The sequence below is a fragment of the Aphelocoma coerulescens genome, chromosome 9 (assembly GCF_041296385.1).
Source record: "Aphelocoma coerulescens isolate FSJ_1873_10779 chromosome 9, UR_Acoe_1.0, whole genome shotgun sequence".
Taxonomy (NCBI): Eukaryota; Metazoa; Chordata; class Aves; order Passeriformes; family Corvidae; genus Aphelocoma; species Aphelocoma coerulescens.
Window position 1 is genome coordinate 6,569,023 of NC_091023.1, and position 22,005 is coordinate 6,591,027.

At 40.6% G+C, this 22,005-nt stretch overlaps 1 protein-coding gene and 1 long non-coding RNA gene across 2 annotated transcripts in view; one reads left to right on the top strand and one right to left on the bottom strand.

Moving 5' to 3' along the window:
* The first annotated feature begins 67 nt into the window (after nucleotides 1-67).
* The window catches only part of C9H17orf50 (chromosome 9 C17orf50 homolog), a 73,866-nt gene continuing 51,928 nt past the window's right edge, over nucleotides 68-22,005 (top strand). Inside the window, exon 1 of the transcript XR_011152672.1 lies at nucleotides 68-519. The gene's annotated coding sequence lies outside the window, so the exon portion shown is untranslated. The remainder of the gene's footprint in view (nucleotides 520-22,005) is intronic.
* On the bottom strand, nucleotides 513-13,528 carry LOC138114566 (uncharacterized). Its single transcript, XR_011152673.1, has 4 exons — nucleotides 13,104-13,528; nucleotides 2,991-3,079; nucleotides 2,784-2,901; nucleotides 513-2,107 (listed from the first exon to the last, which is right to left on the bottom strand). It is a non-coding gene; the product is annotated as an uncharacterized lncRNA (long non-coding RNA).

Consider the following 22,005-nt stretch of genomic DNA (forward strand, 5'->3'; position numbering starts at 1 on the left):
TACGGGACCGCAGGGCCGGAGAGGATGGGGGGGGGGGGGGGGGAAGGGGGGCAGAGGTCACGTGACGCCCCCTGGGGGAGCGGCTCCTCCCCCGCCCGCTGGGAGCCGCGCGTGACGTGTCTCGCGCGCGCGCGCGAGGAGAGACCGTTGGTGGCCGGGCGCGCGCGCCGAGCCGGGCCTGGCGCGGCCCCTTCAGCGCAGCGCGGCCCCTTCAGCGCAGCGCGCTCCCGGACAGCGCCCGCGGAGGCGGTACCGCAGCCCTCAGGGGTGACTCTGCCGGCGCTGGGTTCGCTTACATAAGGCAGCAGCGCCCGTATCCCGTTTCCTGGTGCTGCCGCCCGCGCTGGGTGCACGCCCTGAAGTTTCGAAACTGACCCCGCGTACTGTTGAGGAGGCGCCGGGTTACAAAGCAAAGTGCAGCCGCAGGAGAGCGTAAGGCTGGAGGTTTCTCCCGCACCGGCCGGCCAGCGTCAGTCTGAATAACTACAACAATGATTAAGAATTTTTGAGCTCTTAAAGGTATGTTCTCAGGAACAGTAGTTCCCGATACGGTAACATACGATTGCTTTTCATGCCAACTGTTTAAAGAAGTTTTTCATATTTATTAAAAATATTTGTTCCATCTGTTCAAGCAAAACATTCGGAGACAGTGACGTTTCCCATCTTAGAGTAACAAAGGATTAAATAAATTCTTGTACATCGGTCACACAGGTTTTCACTCAGGCCCCTGCACCATCCATCCTACACTGGTGAGAGAACCGGAGCTCTGAGTTGCTACAGTTCAGCAGTAGGATAACCCATTGCTATACACTTCGGCTCTGGTCCAATCTCCACATCTTCCAAGGCTAAGCAGAGCAATCAGTAGCTGAGAATTTAATGTTACTTTATCCATATTCTGAGCGTTCTCTGTCTGCACTATGGTATATGGCTTTGCAAAGAAGGAACTGAGAACGTGCGAAAGCACTCTCTGGTGCCAATGCCACGTTCAGGCCTAACAGCATTTTACACTCACTGCATACATGCAGTTGCTCCATAGGATGTAACACAGGACAGAGCCATCAGGGCTGCCATTGTTTATCTGCAAAATGAGGTTAATGCCGCTTCCCTCCCTCACTGTGGTGTTAAGGATAAGTCCATTAGGTACACAGATATTTATGCTCTGACTGTTACAGAAACAGCCTGTGAGTGAAGGACTGTGGAGTATTTAACTGCTGGAGAGGGAAGGGGGTGGGCAGCGGAAGCATTAGGACCAGATTCTGCAACTGGATTTGTTGCAATGCACAAGTCAGCTTACCAGGATACCATTCTTAGTTTGCGCTCCTCTGAGGAGTCTAATTCTAAGATTAAATCTAATTAGGTAGTCTTTGTGTAGTTTGGTCAACTCATTGTTAGGCTTTCACATCCAGAATTTCATCGTCTTTCTGTAAGTTCTCTGCTTTAGGGTTAAAGGGATGTAGAATAATATTCTTGGTTTCCATGGGATGTTGTTTTTCATGTTAAGTGCCAAAAATATCCATCCCTGGCTGTGTGCTGAGGGCTGTGGTCTCTTACCATAGACTCAAACTAAGGCACTTCAAAGCAAAACCTTGAGGTCCACACTCTCCCCCCACCCCGTCAGAGTGCAGACATGAAAAGGATGGCAAACTATGGCACTGTGTTAGAGCTGAATGAGTTTCCAGGACACACATTCCCCACTGCAGCAGAGCATGCCAGTCCTGGCAGGAAGAGAGTAACCACTACCACCACCACAAATAACCAGTACCTTCTCCACCCTAGTAACTACCAGAGGCATTACTTGAGGTCTGCTTATTTTAAAGGGTTACTAATCAGTTGTTTCAGTCAAGCTTATGGGAATAATTTTTAAGTTCTATTCATACCACCTTTTAGCAGTATACAGCTTTATATTTAATGTACCAAAAACCAGGCTAAGCAGTGTTACTCAAAACTGAGCAAGTTCAGTCCAAATTCTGCAGCTTCCAGAAAATTGGCACAAGAGAAATCATGTGTGTAGATACAAATTAATCCAGACACCTCCAATTTGAAATAACAAGAACACAGGCACGTGGCTTCTAAAGCAGTGAATTTTGCTTTTGACTCATTGGCTCATCTGTTAAGGAACAAAGCAAAATAAAGTTGTTGCAAAATTTTACAGGTCCTACATGTTTGGTTTTAAGGTCACTCTGTCTGATAAGTAGTTATAGCATAAGAGTTTTTATAGCAGCAGGAGTAAAATATGTATATGCACACACAAACAGTTCTAAAGAACACAAAGATTGTAAGAAAAGCATTAAAATGGTTGTGTTTTTTTTCCCAGCTTTGTTTATTCCCTCTGTGTGTAACACACAGTTGTAACTCTTGGAGCATGGCGAGAACAAATCATTCATATATTAAGCAAGCCCTTTCTATGTGTGCCTCACGGTGTGACACACCAGGTCCCACACTGGCACTCCTCCAAGGCGGCTCTGCCCTGGCGAGGTGGGGCACTGCTTTAAACGCTGCCCGGCTCCCTCGTGCGGTCTCGCCAGGAAAATGCTGCTCTTTGTGTGTTTTTTTTTTATGGAATCCCTCTGCTTCTCAGACTTATATTAGTAGATTTTTAGCCACACATGTAAATGCCGAACCTTTTCGCAGCATACTTTAAAAAGTAGAATTTTTGCTTAACTGAAGCATTTCAGTCAATTCTGATAAGCAGCAACGTATTGGCAGTATCTACCTTTTTGAGGGGGAAAAATCAAGTCTTTCAGTATGGAAAAATAATAATTTTAGACCATCTGAAAAACTACCTGAGTATTTCTTGCTTGGATTTGCTAAGGAAATAAGGCTTCTCTTTGTGAATAACTGTGCTTCCCTATCCACTTGTAGAAGTTGCCTGTTCCAAGTTATTCCACAGCACTGGCGGAACTGTATATTATTAAAAAGAAAAATAAAAATCAATACTTTACAGCTGGAGCCCACGTCTAATTCTTCATTTCCTAGGTCTAATTACTCACCATTTACAGTGACGCTGACAGTCATTGATTCTTGCAAAGATCCGGAAAGGCTTTTTTTGCTAATGAGCAAAAGTCGTCACTCTTACTCTCTGTACAGACAAAGGAAAGGAAAAAACCCACTTTCCTCATTACCAGTAAATATATGAACAGGTTTTTCTAAAAGCATTGTAGACTGTAGGAACAAACACTAACAAATAGACAGCAATATCATACAGTTTTGAAAATGCTTTGATTAAAATGTTAAGGAATGTAAAAAACACCATAAAGAACTTCAACTCAAGCAGCAAGTTCTTGAAATGTGCTGCAGTTCAAAAGTCCTTTGCAGAAGTGTCTGCTTGTCGCCAGACAGAAAACCTTCGCTAACAACTTCTGGAAAATGTAGTTTTTCATTCTGTCCCTATTCTTACTGTTTTCTAAGTATTCTTGTTAAATTCAGTTTCTGTTGGCAAATGCAGTGTAATTTTATATTCCAGATATCTTGAAAAGTGACACATGAAGGAGCCCTGAATTGTTCTTTTAGAAGAATACAAATGGAAGGGATGTATCTCACCACTGTACCTACATGCGCTTATCCCCAAGCCCATAGCATGATTTTAGAAGCAAACAGCTCAGAGCACTCCAGGTCTGAGATCTTGCTGTTTAGTGTGTATTAGCAACTCATTTACTGCAGTCATCCTCACAGAAGGCTGAATGAAGAGAGCTTGAAATTGAATTCACAGTGCTGAAAAGGGCTTAAATCTTTCTGCATAACTCAGAGAGTGCTAGTTTGTGATTTCACAGTCTACCTAAGGTGATCAAAGACCTTACACATCCACCAAAAGGAACAGTCCTACCACCTCCACTAAGTTAAAAATCAGTGATTATGCAACTGTACTGTTAAGTCAGGTTAGGAAACCAATTTGACTGAAAATATCCCATGAAAGAAGTTTTTGATTGGATTACATCACAGCTGTGGGAGCACAAAAGCCAAACGAAAACAGGATCAAAGAACATATTTTGAGTTGGAGCGAGGATCCAAGACCAGGAGGAACATCAAATTACAGAGTTAGGCACTTAAAATGAAATTTGCATGTCATTAGGTTAGCATAAGAGAGCTAATAAGAGATGCCAAGCAGAAAAGTGCATCCTCGTTCTTGCCTACTGTGTTGGATTTATACATCCTCTTCTGCCCTGAAAGAAAGCGATTACATCAGGTTGGGATTCACCATTCAAAACCATCCACATATTTATGCCAAAGACAGCTTTCACAGGGTTTCTGGGCTGATATAACATTTCACTTTCATCAAGGGATTGGCACCACTGCCACCAAGTACTCATGTCTGTGTGGTCTTGACTATTCCTTTTCTCACTCTGCTACTTTCTTGTCCCCTCAGTGAGCCAGTTCAATTTGTTAATCTCTCAGAAAGCTCTCTGAGTTAGTTTCCTGCCTGTAAACTACTGAATCTGATTCCTTGGTGAGAAAGTACATTCCCAAGTCCAGGTATGGCATGGACAGGGCATTGGAAAGCTCTTTTAAAGGTAATGAGACAGCAGAAAATATTCCCGCAGCTTTTGATACCTGAAGCGCACTCCTTTCTGGATTAAATGTGCCCATATGTAGCAGGTGTTCTTGAGACATCCAAATTCCTCAACAGACATCTGAGCATCCAGGCCTGTGACATGGTGCTGGGCCTGTAACACGGTGTATTCCAACCCCTGACTCCCCACTGGTTCCTAATGCATGCTCCTTGTATTGATTTAAACTCTGCATTTGCTGACCAAAGTCAGTTCACTGACCTCCATCCCATTTATGATCTGGTTTTGGACTCACTGCTGTAGAGTGAAGTGTTACCGGTCTCTTACTAAAACAGAGTGAGAGACACCTTCCTTTAAAAACAGAATAGGGATAGGGAAACAAGATCTGGGTACTGACTTCCCCAGCAGTGAACATTTATGCAATTTTTATTAAATAATCATTACATAAAATGTTGGATTACGTCTTGGCATGGGATTGGAGCTAGACTTGTTCACAGGTAAACTGACAATCACTGTGCAAGGCAGTCATGCTGCTGCTCTCAGCTACTGGGAATCTAGAGGCACCCTTCTTCCTTACTTTGTTTTCATTTTTAAGAAATATGATAACATTAACAGATTATAACAGAAACGTTTGTAAGAAATTGGATGCTAAGTGGCAGAATCTGTTTCAGCACATCTACCGCCCTCCCTATCACAGTCACAGGCCTGACTTCAGCCAGACACTCAGCCATTCCTTCCACTAACAGTACTAATTATAGACCGGTGATTTGTAGTTGTTGAGGAAGGAAGAGCCAAATTTTAAATGGGAAAGAGTGTCTTTGTGTATAATTCTGGAGAGTGTCTCTTAATTAAAAACACTTCATTTTCAGATTGAGTTTCCCATTACTCCTCTGTGTCAATTAATTTTCCGGCTTTAGTTCACACTTGAGCTGTTTTGAACTGCTCGTCGCTGCTACTGAAGTCAGCGGAAGCTTGGGTTTGTTTTCAGGAGAGGGTGTTCAGTGACTGGCTGAGTTTGCTTCAGGAAGAGAAGCCTGACGTACCTGGCCACACTACTGAAAACAAAGTAGGGATTTTAATAAGCCTTTCAGGCAGAAGTCCCTTGTACTAAGCCAATTCAAGAGACTTCAGTAAACAAAGTTTTACAGATGTGTCAATAAATAGAAGTTTCTGATAAGCAGTCAGAAAGTCTTTTGGTTTAATTCTAATAAATTAAAAGGAAAAGAGAAAGGACAGCTCACTTTACACGCTGTCATTGAAACATAGGAGCAGGGGGTGAAGGATTGATACAAAGTGTGTTTGGATAAATCCCTTTGATATAAACAGCTTTGGCAATTTGCACAAAAGAAGAGAGTAACTAAAGCAAAGAGGGCAGAAATCTTTCCTATCTTTGTGGATAATCTGGTATTTAATTGGTGTGAGCTTAGCTACAGTCTTTTACTAAGTGCAGCTCTAGGGAGAAAATCCTCAACTACCTTGTTTCCTAGGTATAACATTTCTTGAAAATTATGTGGCTGGAATATCCTTGGGATTTCTTTCCTATCTGTCAGTAGCCAGTAAATTTAAAATTACTATGTGAATGGGGAGAGGCAAACAAGCAGACAAAATCAAAACAATCACATGAGCCTTTTTTACACAGAAACCCACTAAAATATAGTACTCATTACCATAATGAGACATGTTCTATCCACTTGTAACATGTCATACTTCATTAGCAGTAGAAGAACTCTGGAACTCAATGCTTCTGTTGTGTAACTACACAATTAAAAAAATAAATAAATAAACAAGTAGTTTAAGCCAGTGAATAGAAAAGGAAAAAAAAACCAAAACCCTTACATTTCTTAAAGGAGAATGGTTAAAGGACATAGAAAGAAAGTAGGAATTAGTAATCCTAAGTAATATTAGCTAATTGTTGTTCATTAGAGGAAAGGCTGTGCTACAGGAAAGCAAAGGAACTATATTTGAGAAAAATTGAGTAGCTAGAACAAAACAGAAAGATGGAAGAGATCTTACCTTGCCAAAAAAGCAGAGCTGTGAGATATGCCTCCTGTAGGTATTTATAAAAATGCTGTAGTGCTCATGGTTTCTTTGGGTCTGGATAGAGAACTAAGTGAGCATTGGGGTGTTTTTCTTTCTAGTGGGTCTAAAAAACATATCCAGCTGCCTTTCAGCCCTTTCATTGATATGGGTAATTTACAATTATCATTTAGTTTCCCCAGCCCTGCTCCCCTGCTGTGCATTACTAACCAGCTATTGTTGGTAACAACACTGGTAGCTTTTGCTGCCTTCATTTAATGCTGAAGAAAGCAGTGCTTAGGTAGGAGACTGATTCCTCTCATGTAGCAATAGCATTCTTGTTCTTTTTTAAATGAATACAGTGCAAGGAAGACAGTGACTTGAGGTAGCCTTGGAGTACACCTGCATTGTAGGGACAGCCTGTGAAGGCACATTCAAGCCAGCTTTAAAGTAGTGGCACTCCCTGGACAGGCACAGAGCTCAGTGGATGGAAAGCCCACCCAAGGAGCCAAGTCAATAGTGCTGAATTATTGAGCCTGTTCTGCTAGAGCCTTGCTCCAGCTGGGGAGCACACAGCAGTTTGGGCAGGCTGGGCTCCACTGCAGTCCTAACTCACGGTGCCTTACAGTTTGCTGAAGTGTTTCCTTGTGTGTTCCCCCACTCATGGGACTACTAGAAAGAGGAGAGTTTTCCTCTGCAGAAAGACTTTACACCTTTACTGTGTTTTAGTTTCCTTATGGTCCTCTCTGAGATTCCCTATCAAGAGTTACCTAACTCTCCTTAAGAAGAGGGTTAAAAGCAACGGGTGTTTTGACAAAACTTAACAGCTCCTATTTAAAGACTGGGCTAATCTACTTCAGCTGCATTTTGGCCTAGTAAGAGAGGATGTTGTGCTACTCTTCAAGGCACTTCAGAAAGCAAATCAGAACAGATTTTAGATTTCACTGGAACCTAATAACCAATGAATCAACTTTTCTTGTCATACACTGACTTACTACTGAGAAAACATTTCCTCAAGTTCTAAAATGCAATTAAAGTACATTATGTTCCTATCTATAAGCTATTATCTCACTACAAACTTGATCATTAGAACTTGGACTCGGGTCCCTCAGAAATACAAATCAGTGCCCAAGACCAGAGACATGGCACTTCCCACATCATGAGGCCGTTACACCACACCTCAAAATCTTGAGATGGAGAATCTTGCAACTCACACTGAGTTAATGTCAAATGTCAGTTACAAAGCCAGCACTATTTGAACAAAGTTTTTCCCAGCCATTTGTTGGATTACAGTACAATGACTTGTATAGGGAGACCATTAACAAAATATACTTGAAAATTGCACTGAGCCCGTCCAAGAACAGCCGCTGCTACTGAAGTGAATGCATTTCATTGTTTCCAACTTGGGATGCTGCAGCAGTCAGGTAGTATGGGTCCACTACAATCAAAGTGAAACAATAGGAGAAGACCTAGTATGAGGACTTGTGTATTACACGTTCAAAAATTACGTTACTATTTGCATACTTTAATAGCTTCATCTGAAACAAAGCCTCAGTTCCCCTTATATAGTCAAGATTCTTTCTTTGTTGTCAATGGCACTGGTGGAGTTAAGTTTTTATAATACCAAAAATACTTTACAAATAAAGCTCTAATTTTCAAAGTTTATGCTGATATATTGTAATTTCTATTGTCTACTTTGTCAAAAAGTTTTATCAAAGTGATAATTGATATACTGCCAGGTGGAAAAGCAAAATCATACCAGGAATTAATTTCTTAGCCCATTGTTAAGAAAACTTGAGTGTCAAAGTTGAACACTCTTGTGTGTGAAGTTACACAACCAAGCTTTGCTGGTCAAACTAGACACAAATCTCCCTATTTTCAGAACCCTGTTCTCATTTCAACACCATCATTATGATAATCATGGTTGATGGTCTCTGCAGCACACCAACATTTAGTATTTTTAAAGCTTTTTGGTTTTAAACCCAGGACATAGAACCGTTCATTCCTTAGTAATGGTATTAGTATTGTTAGTGTTGGCATGTCCGTATCTGCTGCTGGAGGTGATTACACTGTGAGAGCTTGGACACCATCAGAGAAGATGAAATTGTTGTGGGGCTGTTGTTTCAAATGTGCTCCTGCAGCGCAGCAATGGGTGTGTGAGAACGCTGTGCAGAGCTCACTGAAGAACTCTTTGTTCTCCCTTCAGTTCTAGTTTACTGACTTTGGAGAAACCAGTTTTTAAAAAGGAAGGTAGGGAATGTTCTTAAATGAATCATGTTTGTTCTGTGACTGTCAGACTGCATCCATAACTGGTTCAGTAGCTCCATTCAACTGGTGAGGTCATTCCCATGCAGCACATGACACAGGGAGCCTTTGTGTACAGCTGCAGGCAACATGCTCCAGACTGGCTTGTGACTTTAGAGATCCCATGAAGGGATCAACAGGTATTTCTCCATGTTGATGCAGTGTTTTATGATGCTTGCAAGAGCACAGGACGGGCCTAAAACACATAAGAAACTCACAGCCTTGTACTTGAAGACCAAGGTGCATTTATATTTTATACTTGTTTTTAAACAAGAATTGAAAGACTCTATTAATGACAAACAAGACAACATGATCAGTCAGCCTGAGCAACACCAAAACAGAGAATGTCAATGTTTAGGAAGCAGCCCTGGAAGCATCAGGATAATGCAAAGACCTTGATGGCTTAGTCCATCAAGGCAACTTAGTGCAACTTTTGTGGCTAGACACAAATCACGTGATTACTTTTTTCCATAGAGAAAGTGGGGAATTTAAGAATTAAATGAACTTACTTGAGAAGTAATAGCTATTGTAGACAAGAGGGAGAACAATATTTTGTTCAGCAACATGAAACAGAGAACAGGTGGGATGAAGCAGAGAGGAAGAATGAGACAATGACAAACCCACAAAGAAAAATGCTGTTACGTTTGAAAACACTTGAGAAATTTGAAGCCTCGGCTGAAGAAACTGATGTACGAGAGATGAAGAAGAGTTCTGAAAAACTATTAAAATGAATGCCAGTTACAGCAGAATGGCTAACCCAAGGACATGATGCCTGGGGTGACCACCTAAAACAGAGACTAGACAAAATAAAAGAATAAAAGTAAGTATTTATTTGAAGGGCAGTCAAAAGGCTACACCCAAGATGGACCTTGGGTCATGGGCTCTTCACACTTTTATAAGTTTGGTTCATTTGCATATCAGGGTTAATTCTCCAATTATAACCTCAGTTAATTATGTAATTACCCCAAGTTTGCCCCCCTTTTCAGAGGCTTTAGTTTGTACATTTTGGGGCCTGGTGTCCTTGAAGAGCAAACCTAGAGAGGCTTGTTATGTCTAACCAGCATCAGAGAACAGCAGCTAACAGGCCACACAAAACTTCAGAGTTTCACACTAAGCAGTACAGTATTTGAAAAATATAAAAGTTAAAACCTAAGGCATCATTCAGTGCAGTTTAATCCCATACAGACAAATTGTGACCAAATTTGTTTTGCATTTGAGATTGAGTCTGACCCTGTTAGCCTGTGTTGGCATCATTTGTGAAATAAATTCACTAGAGCAGTAAGCAATGACTGACAGTGCCCCTGCTGTCACAGGGCAGCGCTGCCTGCACTGGCTGCCACTGTTTGACATTCCCAGGCTGGGCACCATGGGGTGGTCGTGGCTCTGCTCACTGGATGCCTCCTGGGTCCGGCACAGAGTCACTTCAGGGAGCTGCAGCAGGCAGGCAGGTGGCTGCACTGCTGGACAGCTGAAACCAAAAAACATGGGGCTTTTGTTGTTTGGGTTTTTTTTTCCTCCATTAAGGCAGTTTTAAAAGCAAGACATTTCTTTTTAAATATTTACATATTTATCTATGGGAAAAGGAAGTTTAAAAGACAACCTGCTTTCTGGCATTGCAGATATACAGTGATGTGCCCATCCTTGTCAGCTTATTTTAAGGGGCAGAGATAGTTCTGCAAATCTCTACAGAAAGCTTCCAGAGATTGTGCTATGGTCCACAAAGAGAAAACGATCAGGAATAGAAGCTGCTAGTTTGAGTGGATTGAATTTTGACTCCTCCCTCATGTCTGGGTCAAATAGGAGCAGACAGGCTATATGCTGTGGAACTCCTTTTTAATGATTATGTGCCTTTTGCTTCCTCTCTTTTTCAGGCATCACATCATCACATCACATCATGATGTGTTTGTTGTACAAGGCTGAAGAAGTGTTCAGACTGAACTTAACTGTGTATTAATGATCTACCCAAAGGCCATTTTTAATAAAGTCCAGGCACAGGGATACCTTGTCTTAATGGCATCAGAAGACACTTCAATATCCTACATGAGAGCTGATAACTCTACATATAGGCAAGGGAAGCCCATAAATGGGCACAGCACTACCACTTACACAGCCAAGCTTGGCTTTCTCACTCCGTACAGTTTCAAGTTCTAGGCTCAGCTGCAGAAGAAGATGTGGACTGGCTCTTTATCTATGTTAAAGGCAGGCCTTGAGGATACTTGTGCTTACAGCTGTCCAAAGATGTCTTTTCTCCTTAACAAAGACTGTGATTTTTTCCATCTAGCTTCCAACCCTAGGCAACCCAAAATAATAGTATTTTCAACAAGCATTCAAACAGAACAGAGATGCCTGAGTGGTCAAGAAATGCCTCAGCTGGTGAGTGCAGTAGGCAAGTTCTACTTTTAGTATAAAAAACCTCTGGGGGGAGAAAAAGTCATGCAAACTGTGAGATTTTGAGTAAAACAAAAGACTGAAATGAAACTGTTAGTTGATTGATAGGCAGTGTCTCAGGTCACCTGTGCCATCTGGCTGGGCACTGGATGTATCAATACGATTTGTTTTGGTGATAGAGGCAGGAGAATTTGGATCAAATTAATTCTTGAGGATATTGCTTGCTATTGATTCAACAATTATAATTTTGTTGGTCCTAAACTTGTAAAGATAAGAAAAAAAGATTTAAAAACCCAACAAGTGTAACAGGATGATTAGGATGACTGCCATGGGGGTTGGAGGGTAAAGGCACTTGTGAGAAATACTAATACGGTAGTAAGATATTTCAGGTTTCTTCAGTACAGACACCAAAACATTTGTGCCACCACATACAGCATTTGGCAAACCTTTACTTGGAGCAGAGAACTGAGAACTGCAATGGTCATAAGAGACGGAACTGGCAAGTGTGCATGGATGGACTGTCAGGATGACTAAGGAGGACATGGGCTAGTCAAACTGAAGAAAAACAGCAAACAGAAGAGTAAGAACTATACACTGTGCCCAGACAGTAAGCAGAACAATAAAAAGAATTTTTGAGCCAGCTCAGAAATTAAGCTCAGATAGAGCTTTCTAGAGGACTGAAGCAGGCCAAGAGCATGTGTGGTTATGAAATGATGACTGATAAGCAGGTAAAAGGATGGCAAAACTAATCCAGACAGTTCCTGGTGATAAAATGATTGAACTTTGTCACTGGAACTCATAGGTGTCTTCAAAGTGAGACATTAAAAGGAGATTAAAGTATTCTTTGCCAGTGCAATGTATGCATTGTAATTACTGGTTTACATTCCCGGATCCTCAATCACTATTAACCTCAGTGTTCCTTGGGGCATTACAGTTCCAGATGCTTGCTTTCTGCATCCTGTTCACAGCTGAACAGACTTACTGGATAGTCTGATCTGAGAAAAAAAAATTCCTCCCTGTCTCCCTGGTCATTTGACTCAGACTAGTGAGAATTTTTGGTTTTCTCTCTTCTGTACCTTTCTTGGAACATTAGGAAGGAAGTTTAACAAAACCTGGATTGGTGCAGGGCTGTATGGTGCTGGCAACACCCCTGATCTAGCCAGCTCTTTCAGTGCACTGTCATTATAGACTACTACAGATTATATCACAGAAGCATGCACTGTATGGTATTGGGAAGCCTTTCCAGCTCCTGGTGAAACTGGACCATGGAGCAGGTGTTTTCTAGGCTAAGCTAGGGAAGATGTAAATAGCTTGATGTTGTATTGTACATGTCCTAGTAAAAAGAACAACCTGCCAGTCTTTAGATAAGTACTAGAAGTCAAATTATCAAACCCACTGACTACATTCTGCAGAGTAAATCTGCTTTATGGCCAACAGAATGTAGAAACACCAGGCTTTACTTGCCTTTGTAAAGCAGTCAGCCAACAGCTGTTGAATTATAATTACACTGTTCAGATGATAAAGGAGAAGACAAGGTTGTTACTTCTGCAGAATCATTATAAAAACTGCCTTAAAAGTGTAGTAAGTCTGTGCCAGGAAATTCCCCTAGTAAAATATTCTCTTCATGGTTACCTTGGTGTGGTAAGAGCTGCCCAACCACAGGGGGTGTTACAAGGTAATTTTCCCCTAGACTAAAAACTCCCGGGAAAGCAAAAAGAGCTGGCTTGGCTCTCTAGTAGTTACCACTGCCTTTCTTTCATATGGAACTCAAGCAGTTTGCCAACTTTTCTTCTCAGATTGCAGTTTTGACCATCTTTAGTCATGTGAGACTTTTTTTTTAAATTTTAAAACTGTCAGGAGCACTTACAAGTATCGTATTCATTCACTTACCTTCAGGTACTTCAGCTTACAAAGCAAAGTGTGTAGGCAGTCACTTCAAGGATTGTTTTGTCTTTGAACTATCTGGTATTGACTTTCCAAAGCATGTACATGTCCCAGGAGTTTGTCACCCCACATAGTTTAACAACCCCTAGGAAGCAGTTCTTCTTTCTGCTCCCTGAACTGTCATGAACTATGCAAATCTATCTGACCAGAATGAAAGATAGATTTTTTCATATAATCTTACTGATTCTTCCATATCCATCTAAATATCTCCATTATTTTAAACATAACTTCATTTTCACTTGGTTTTATCATTTTCTAGAATTCTGTGTAAGCTCAAAAGTCAGAAATTGGGATTTTTTTTCAATAAAACCGAGCTAATTACGCAACCTTGCTGTAAGAGTGCTAGTGGAGCATCAGCCCATTGTGCTTTCTTAATAAGCCTCACTTTGGCTTTGATCAGCTTCCTGTGTTCTTTAATGTCATGTTCACATGCACCAGTGAACAATTCACTTTCTCACCTGGTCCTTATTTGCTATTTCACATAGACCAGAATGTGCAATGTATGAAATCAGTGATTGCTTTGTCCCAGCTCCTCCTTTTAGACTCAAAAGTGTCTTCAATTGATTGCCAGGTGCACTGAGTTACCAAGGACAAATCTATAGTTTTGCTAATAAAGAACCTTCATACAAAAAGGCATCTTGACATTACCTCGGTTTGGGGTGGGGAGAGACAATAATGTGCCTTTTATGTGTTCTGAGACCATTTGCAACAAAATTAGAGTTGTTGAATAATGCCCCAAGGGCATTGAAGGTGTGGAGCTACCTGGGAGTTACTGTGATGCTTATGCAATTTAAAATTTAGGTGTTGGCACTAGGAAGGGGAGAAAAGCAGCTTCCAACTCGTGTCCCTTCAAAGGGCTTAATTGTTCATTAGGAATAACCATGGCAACAGTTACCATGCGCCATTAATCCATCACACAAGTGGCCAGCACCAGCTGCTTCAAGTTAAGGCAGAAGAGGACCCTGCAAGAGAATCTGTATTCCTCTCACTGAAAATCCTTCTTTCTTCATCTAAAAACTGTCCAACATACGCCAAATTGGTCAACTAACAGTATTTCATGGCATTGAGTTCCCCAAGTTAACCATGCCCTATTAAAGGAAAAACCATGTTACCATTAAGAAAATTAAGAATATGGTCAAATGCACTAAATACATTTTCTCATCTGCTCCTATTCACAATTTGTTAATGATTGTATATTTTTGTACAGGGTTCATTACTGTTTATACAACAGTGATGCTTTTTTTTTCTATTACACTGAACATGTAAAAACTCAGTGTGAATTAGAAAATCTTCATTTCTAGAAGTCTCCCATACTTAAAACAGAGAGGGAAAGCTGAAGCTGCTCAACTGTCCTTAAACTGTGTGTATTGGGAACAAAATAATGCAAACCCGAACTTCTTAAAACAAGATTTATTGGCACAAACATACATGTTACAAATGTCTACGATATTCTTGGAAAATATGTTCACCACTTCAAAAAAATCACTGTTCACAAAAAAGTACAGTAATATCAAACTTTGTAAGTCATCACAATTTCAGCATCAAAATGCATGCATTCTATCATTTATAAATGAAATTCCACTGACCTCCAGGTAAAGCACTTTAAGAAATGTCCTGGTCTCCACAGCATTATTTTTCCTCTCCAGATAGTTCCAATAAGGTGCAAATGGATTGTTTTCTGTAGAGGCACAAATCACAACTCCTTGCTCAGTACAGCTGAGTCTATGAGGTGAGAGATGCTGTTCTCAGCACAGACTTTCAGGTCCTTTCTGAGTGTATTACTACGTAGCTTAACACCACTGTGTGGCCCTTAAAAGAATGCAGTTAGACATTTGGTCTGGGGTTTGGGTTTTTAACAGGGCAACTGAAAACTTATTTCTGATTATTCCTATTACAGGAAGTAAAGCTTGAAGAATTACAGGGAAAGAGGTAGAAGAAAGGTTTTTATTTTGCACTGCCATTCCATCAGCATTTGAAACAGGTGTGGTATTGCCAAGGTGACTTGTGAGGAGAAAGAGTAATCTCAGTAAATCCTCTTCTTTCTTTGGTGCCAGTCTAGTAACTGAATAGCCACTCAGGATTGTGTCACTGACCTCAGACAGTACAGAACAACACTTCACCAGATGTTCTGGACCTGATTCTATGCCTATTCCCAGTTTCACGGTCAGAGAAGTAGGCTTCACACACTCAGAGGAGAGAGAATGCATTGATATCCTCAGCATGATCACGTCTGGCTTAGACCAATGGCAACAAGAAAAAATTTCTTGATGTCAGTGGAAGTTCTTTGAAAAAAGGGGGCTTGCACTTACTTCCACTAGATCTGAATTTTATTCTAATCAGATAAATGTGCAACCAAAAAAAAAAGGCAAAAAACACAAACCACATGCATTTACAAAGGTGTTTCCTGCACTTTTATCAGCCTTGGTAGGGCATTGAACATACCCAATGACAGAATTTGTTGTGGAGTCACGGGCCTTGGAGATTTTCAGAACTCATCAAGACGATACCTGTACAACCTGATCCAACCTCAAAGGCAGCCCTACTTCGAGCAGGACATCAGACCAGGAAAGCCCAGGGGTCCTTTTCTCCCTAATTTTTTTCTCATCCAGATGAAAGGTTTTTCCTCTTCTGAATTAGAACATATCAGGCCTGGATTTAGCAAGGACAAATGAGGGGGTTTTGTTGTGTTAAACAGAAAATAGAAATTCACTATATGCTTAGGCACACGTTGAAGTCACTTCCAGAACAGGGCACGCCTTGCTCCTCACTCCAGGCTGGCGAGTGTGAGATACTACAGTGCTGAATTGATTACATAAACACCTCCAGAGGCTGCTCTTCTGTGTTAAGACTCAAGCATAAGTCATTAAGGAAAATACTAATTAGCTGGCTATGAACTCATTTCCTGCAATGAGCATAACAAGTTTATAATAAGAGTTCATCTATTGCCACTTAGAGAACTTTTTATTTTGCAAAACAAACTAAAGGTTTGCTCACAGTAGATACTGGCTATGTTTCATCTCTTTCATACTTGGAAGGAGAACATCTCGCCTAAATGGCAAATGCCTGTCTACATATATAAGCACTTCCTTTGGAAAGGGGAAGGAAGAAAGAACAGGAGTTGTCAAATAAAAATTTAACCTCTACACAGTTGGTGCTTCCCCCTCAGAATGTATTTTTGCAACAGACAAAGCATGTTTTTAAGTCCCACTCTTGAGTAGGAGGTACTAATTTCTAATCTTTCAGTGATGCTGATAAACCTAATGTGAGTAATATTTTACCAGGTTTATGGCTGGGGGAGGGAGGACATTTCATTTACAAGACATTTTCATGACAAGTAGTGTGCTATCTGTAACATTTTATTGTGCAGACCTGTGAGTGTGTCATAGCAACATTAGCATTTTATTGTCTGGGGAAAAAGTAGATGGAACATAGATTGAAGCTAGCTTTTCTAATGAGAAAAAATATTATTTCATCTATAGTTAGGCTGTGAAAGCTAATTATTTCATAATTATTTTGTAATTATTATTTTATAATTATATTATTTGACTGTTTTTATAGCTGGCAATTGCTTAAATAATACTTAAATAAGTAATGGTTAAACTTTATACCCATAGTCTTTACCATACATTTCTACTTTTATTCAAAATATTTTTTCCCTTTGGGTTTCATGAAGGGTTGAACTTGCATTATTTGGTAGCTTGTGGCATGGTAGTCATGCTGATCACTGAATTTTTGGTTCCAGCCAAGACTACTTTCATTAATATAGAAATTTTAGCAAACTTTCAGATCAATACTAGAAATAAATATATAAATATTAATATAAATATTAATAGCCAAACTTCTGAAAAAAATTATGCATTGTGCATCTATGAGTTTGTAGGTCCATTATATGCACTACCTCAATCCTTGATCTTACAAAGAAAATAATTGCAGCTGCCATTATTTAGTTTTACTTCAAACAAACCTGCAATGTATCAGGGGGAGAAACTGATTTAATTCTTTTAAACTTTTCATTACAAAAAGCTCAGGCCATCACCATGTGTTCATATATATATATATGACAGGAATGTAATGGATTCAGCAGAGGGATTTTCCATCCTCACCTTAGACCATTTATAGGTGGAGAAGCACAGGTACCGGAGTGGATCAAGGGTAACCCAAATAATTATGTTGCATCATGAAGATTCCATTACTGAGACCAAACTGCTCTAGGACAAAGAGGACGTTCAGTCTTTATCTTTACTGCACCAGTCCTGATTTGACTTAAGTCCTTGACCACTTCTGCAGCTGGCAGCAGCCCCATGTCTTGGCATAGAATACCCCAAATGGTGCTCTCTGCAAAAAATGCTACACCAGCCTTCCTGCATATATCTCCCGCATTGTCCAGGAAAAAACTCTACCATCTGTCGTAGTTCATTTAAAGTATTTGAATTTAATAGACAAGCACTGCTTAATTTTCATATAAAAGAGGTGCTCTTAGGTAGAGCCACTTATAAAAAGGAGGTTACTAAATGTTAGTGATATTTCACTTGGACCATTTCCCAATTTACTATATTGTAATTAGCACAATATCCTTATTTGCTGTTTCCTCTTTCCAACAAAACTAATGAAATTACTGTTACAAGAACTGTTAAATAAATTTAATTCAAATTCCAGTGTTACAATTTAAAGTCGTATAGCAAAAATGCTGTTGTTTAGCCTTCTTTTGTATCACATAATTTTGAACCAAATTAAGACCCAAGACCCATATTCTGCCTCAGGTGTTCTCGACCACCTGCGAGAGTGGAGACTGATTTGAGGAGAGCTGGGCATTATGGGGAGGAGGTTCTGCTTCACCCAAGGCCTGCCTGAACTCTGGCTGAGGGCAACAGTAACACTATGGCAAGAGGCAGGGAGTCAACCAAGAGGGCAGAAGGACGCTAGCCCCAATATACCATGTTCCAAATACACTACCTCTAACACCACAAAGGCTTTCTAAGAGAACAGAAAGAGACTTGAAGAATAATGGATAAGCCAGACACTGTGAGAAGAGCTAAAGAATGGAGAAGGTTTTTTCATAATTGTCTTTGCTGTTCTCTATGATATTTTCTCTTTGAGAACAAGTACTTTGCCCTTTTAAACTTATAGCACATGGCTTCTTTGGTTGAATAGAGTGTTACGTGCAAACCATGAGGCTGTATTCATGTTTGAAACCAGTGCAGGTTATGGTTTTTTCTTTGGAGAGTTAGCAGATGTGATACAGTCATGACAGAATGAGGTTACTGCAGGAATGACTCATTGTTGAATAATCAAGTGTTTTCTCCACCAAAACTGCATGTAACCAGACTGCCACAGTTTTTCTGCTTTATTCTAAGATGTAGCTTTTAAATGTCAGTGCACCAGGAAGGCAGGTAAACTCCTTGGGTGGCTGAGATCTCTTTTTATGCATGTTTTAAGGCAGAGAGTCTTACAGTTCTCAATGGAGAAGAAAACTACTGAGCACATCAATTGAGACATACATTAATGAACTAAGGAAGGGAAATTACCTGAAGAGGAAAACAAAATCCTTTCTTAAAGTGGAATAGAGAAGTATTTCTGAAGGAGACCAGAAGGAGAAAGAACAACTGGTGTGAGGTTTGGTTGTTTCATACATCCCAATCTAGTATCCCTCCTGACAATAATGTTACCATTTGAGAAACCATCAGGCAGTAATTTCTCTAGCTACAATTCATTTTTTTCAAACTACTTTCTTCAGCCTTTTAAATTTTGCTTTTAAAGAAGCTAATTTGAGGGTGCTTTTGCTTTCTCTGGCTCAAATATATCTTGTCTAGCAACAGGGACCTAAATGAGGTGAGGAAGAACTGGCTGGAAGAGCATCTCAGTCTTTTGACTACATAGAGGGCCCAAAGGTTATGATCTGTTAGAGATCTAAAGTTCAGGTCAGGATGCAAATCCAGATCATAGAGACTTTGAGACCTTTCTCATACTCACTGTGTACATTGGGAGGGACCCCAGTGCCTTACATGGCTGCTGGTTCAGCCCTCTTCCCTGTTTAAAGGACAGGAGAAGCAGGGTCGAGATCTAAATCCTGGATCATACCCAAGTGCTCTTTAGGTTATTTGTGAAGGTCTCTCACCAACATGCAATCAAGGTGCTCTCATAAAAAAAATAATAGATCATACATATTCCCACTGTGTGAATAATCTCCCATGGAATAGAGAAAATTCACTCTGTAAAAGCATCAAAGAGCTGAGTAACATCGAGCTTCTAAAAGTTCCTGAAGTTTGAGTCTCTCATGGTAGTTGCACTTCTGAGAAGCAGACATCACCATTTTGCAGGTATGTTCTAATACCGATGCCAAGTCAATAACTTGCTCTTAAGAGCTAAAATCCATTGTATTCAGACAAGAAGTAGTCCAGCTGCTCATAAAATTAAAGTTAGGTGAAGCCCTGTCAGAGGAGTAGTGACAGAGAAACAGTAGAATTTTAAAAGGTCTTGCTACTCAGACAAAAGCGTAACAGATTTAGGCTGTTCTAATTCAATCCTTTCACAGACAATAATGTCCTGCTCTTCCATCACTGAGAGTGTTTAAATCACTTATTGCAGATCACTATATAAAAAGGAAAAAGCCAAATATTTTACTTGCCTGAACTGTTCCCAGGGCTAACATCATGCAGGTTCCAACAAAATGAAAGTGCCAGCTTTAAAAATCCAACTGACTACATTTCTAAATCACTCCTTGTCTTACAGACTCTATGTTACATTCAGAATCTTTATCAAATTCTTCCATCCTCCTTCTAATAGTATTGGATTAGGTTTGACTATGTTGGATTGACTGTGCTGTTACATAATGTTGTCGACTGAAAATCAAGTGTGTCGTTAGGGCTTCCACACTAAGTTTTCCTGCCAAGTTATATGCAACAATGTTTTCAGGTTTAAAGCCACATCTGTGTTACTGCAACGTGAGCTAAATTTGAGAGGAAGTGTAATGCCCAAGCAGGACCTCACTAGCCTGTTGATAGTGGGTGCAAATAACACTTGTTCAATTTCAGAAGCTGATGTATGATCATTGACAAGCCAAGCAGCAGCCATGGTACAGGCACTGACCAGCTGTTAACCACTTCCTTTCAGCTATGCTCTGTGTGAAGGGCATCTCCTGCTGTACAGCCTCTGAGAAGTACAGCTGTGGTCCAGAAAGCAGAGGAAGAGCTTCTTAAAAGGCTGGAATATGCAGGTCTCAAACAATGTCTAATTCTGGATAAAGCTACCAAAAGCATTGTTTCCAGCCAGAAGAGTCTTCAGTTTGGTCCCCAAGGTGGCAGTCAGAAAGCAATGGCCTTGGAGTCCCCTGAGGGTTTGCTATGGAGTCACTAAAGGGAAGCCCTTTTGTGATGTTTTACCAGCCCAAGGGAAGAGCCTAGGCAGTAGTCAGTGGTGCAAAGCAGGAGCTGAAATTCTAATCAGTGGTGACTGAACAAGAATGGCTTAACCTCTTCATGGAAAATTTACAGGCAGGCAGTTGTAACTGCCCAGACATTTAAAATGTAGAAGCAGCGAGTTGAATGCAATCAATCCTGGCTTCAACACAAGCAAGATCTCCAACTGTGTCTATACAGATTGTCCTCTGCACCAGTCTGCACATATGTGATGCTGTTGCACAATCTCTGACCCTGAACAGTTTGATATTACCATACTCTCCTTGCTGAAGATTTAACCCTCTGCAAGAGCAGTTGAGCTCTGGGTCTGTGCATCAGGGAAAGACACACTTGTTCATGCTTCCTGGGCTGAATTAGAAAGGTTACATGATTTATCTTACCACTTACAACCAACCACCATGGCACAAGCAGTAGCAAACATTCAGCATTCACAAGCACGCTGTGGGCAAACAACTTTGAAAAGTTAAACATATTAATTTATCATATTTCATTACCACACAGGAGGAGATAGTCTCTTCACAAACATTCTACAACCCACTAGAAGGTAGATTTCTTAACTCTTCCTTGCAAAGCCTCACTAACATTTAGCAGTCACCCCTGTTAGTTACAGTTTTGAGAGAGAGTGGGTCTACATTCCACAAAGAGCAATTTCTATTCTCCACTCTCACCTAAAGGTCCCACTTTGATTATTAACTTGCTTGAACTACATTAGCTGGGAGGATGTAAGCTTTGCATCCTCACAGCACTTTCACTACAGTTTCATTTGGGAGCTTTGCATGGCTGTAGCTAGAGGATTCAAATGACTTAATGTGTATTTGCAGTCGTATCAGCTGAGTACTCAGTTCAGCCTCTCAGAGGAGAAGGAACATCTACATTAAGGCTCAGTATCAGCATATCACCTTACTGATTGCACCACCTCCAGCGAAAGCTATCTTCATCTCATCAGTCTTTTCAGTCGAGAAGCTCTGTGAGGACACCACGCTCAACATGGGTGTGGGTGGCAGGGTCTCTCTTAGGAGATAATTCCTTCATATCAGCTATCCAGTTATCTTAGCAGTTTATAAGGGTCCTGAAGTTGGATGGCTTGTTCCTCTACCAGTGAAAGCTCAATTATACTTAGCACTCAGGTGTGTCACCTCATGGAGTCAGGCCTTTCATCATCCCTATGATTTTTGTCTGACCCATGAGGATTTCAGAATTGTTTATGTTCTCACTCTTATGAAGGACTGAAGTGAACAGGGCATACCAGGGAGTCCAGGATCAAATTAGTAACTTTGAATATTCAGCTTCATTAAGACTGGAGCCACTTATGACTTAGTGATATGAAGCAGTACGCATGACTATAAAGTAATAAATATTTAGGGAGAATGTAACTGGAACCTTTCAATTGATCATTACTTATTCTCTCTGCAAAATTCTACTTCAGCACAATT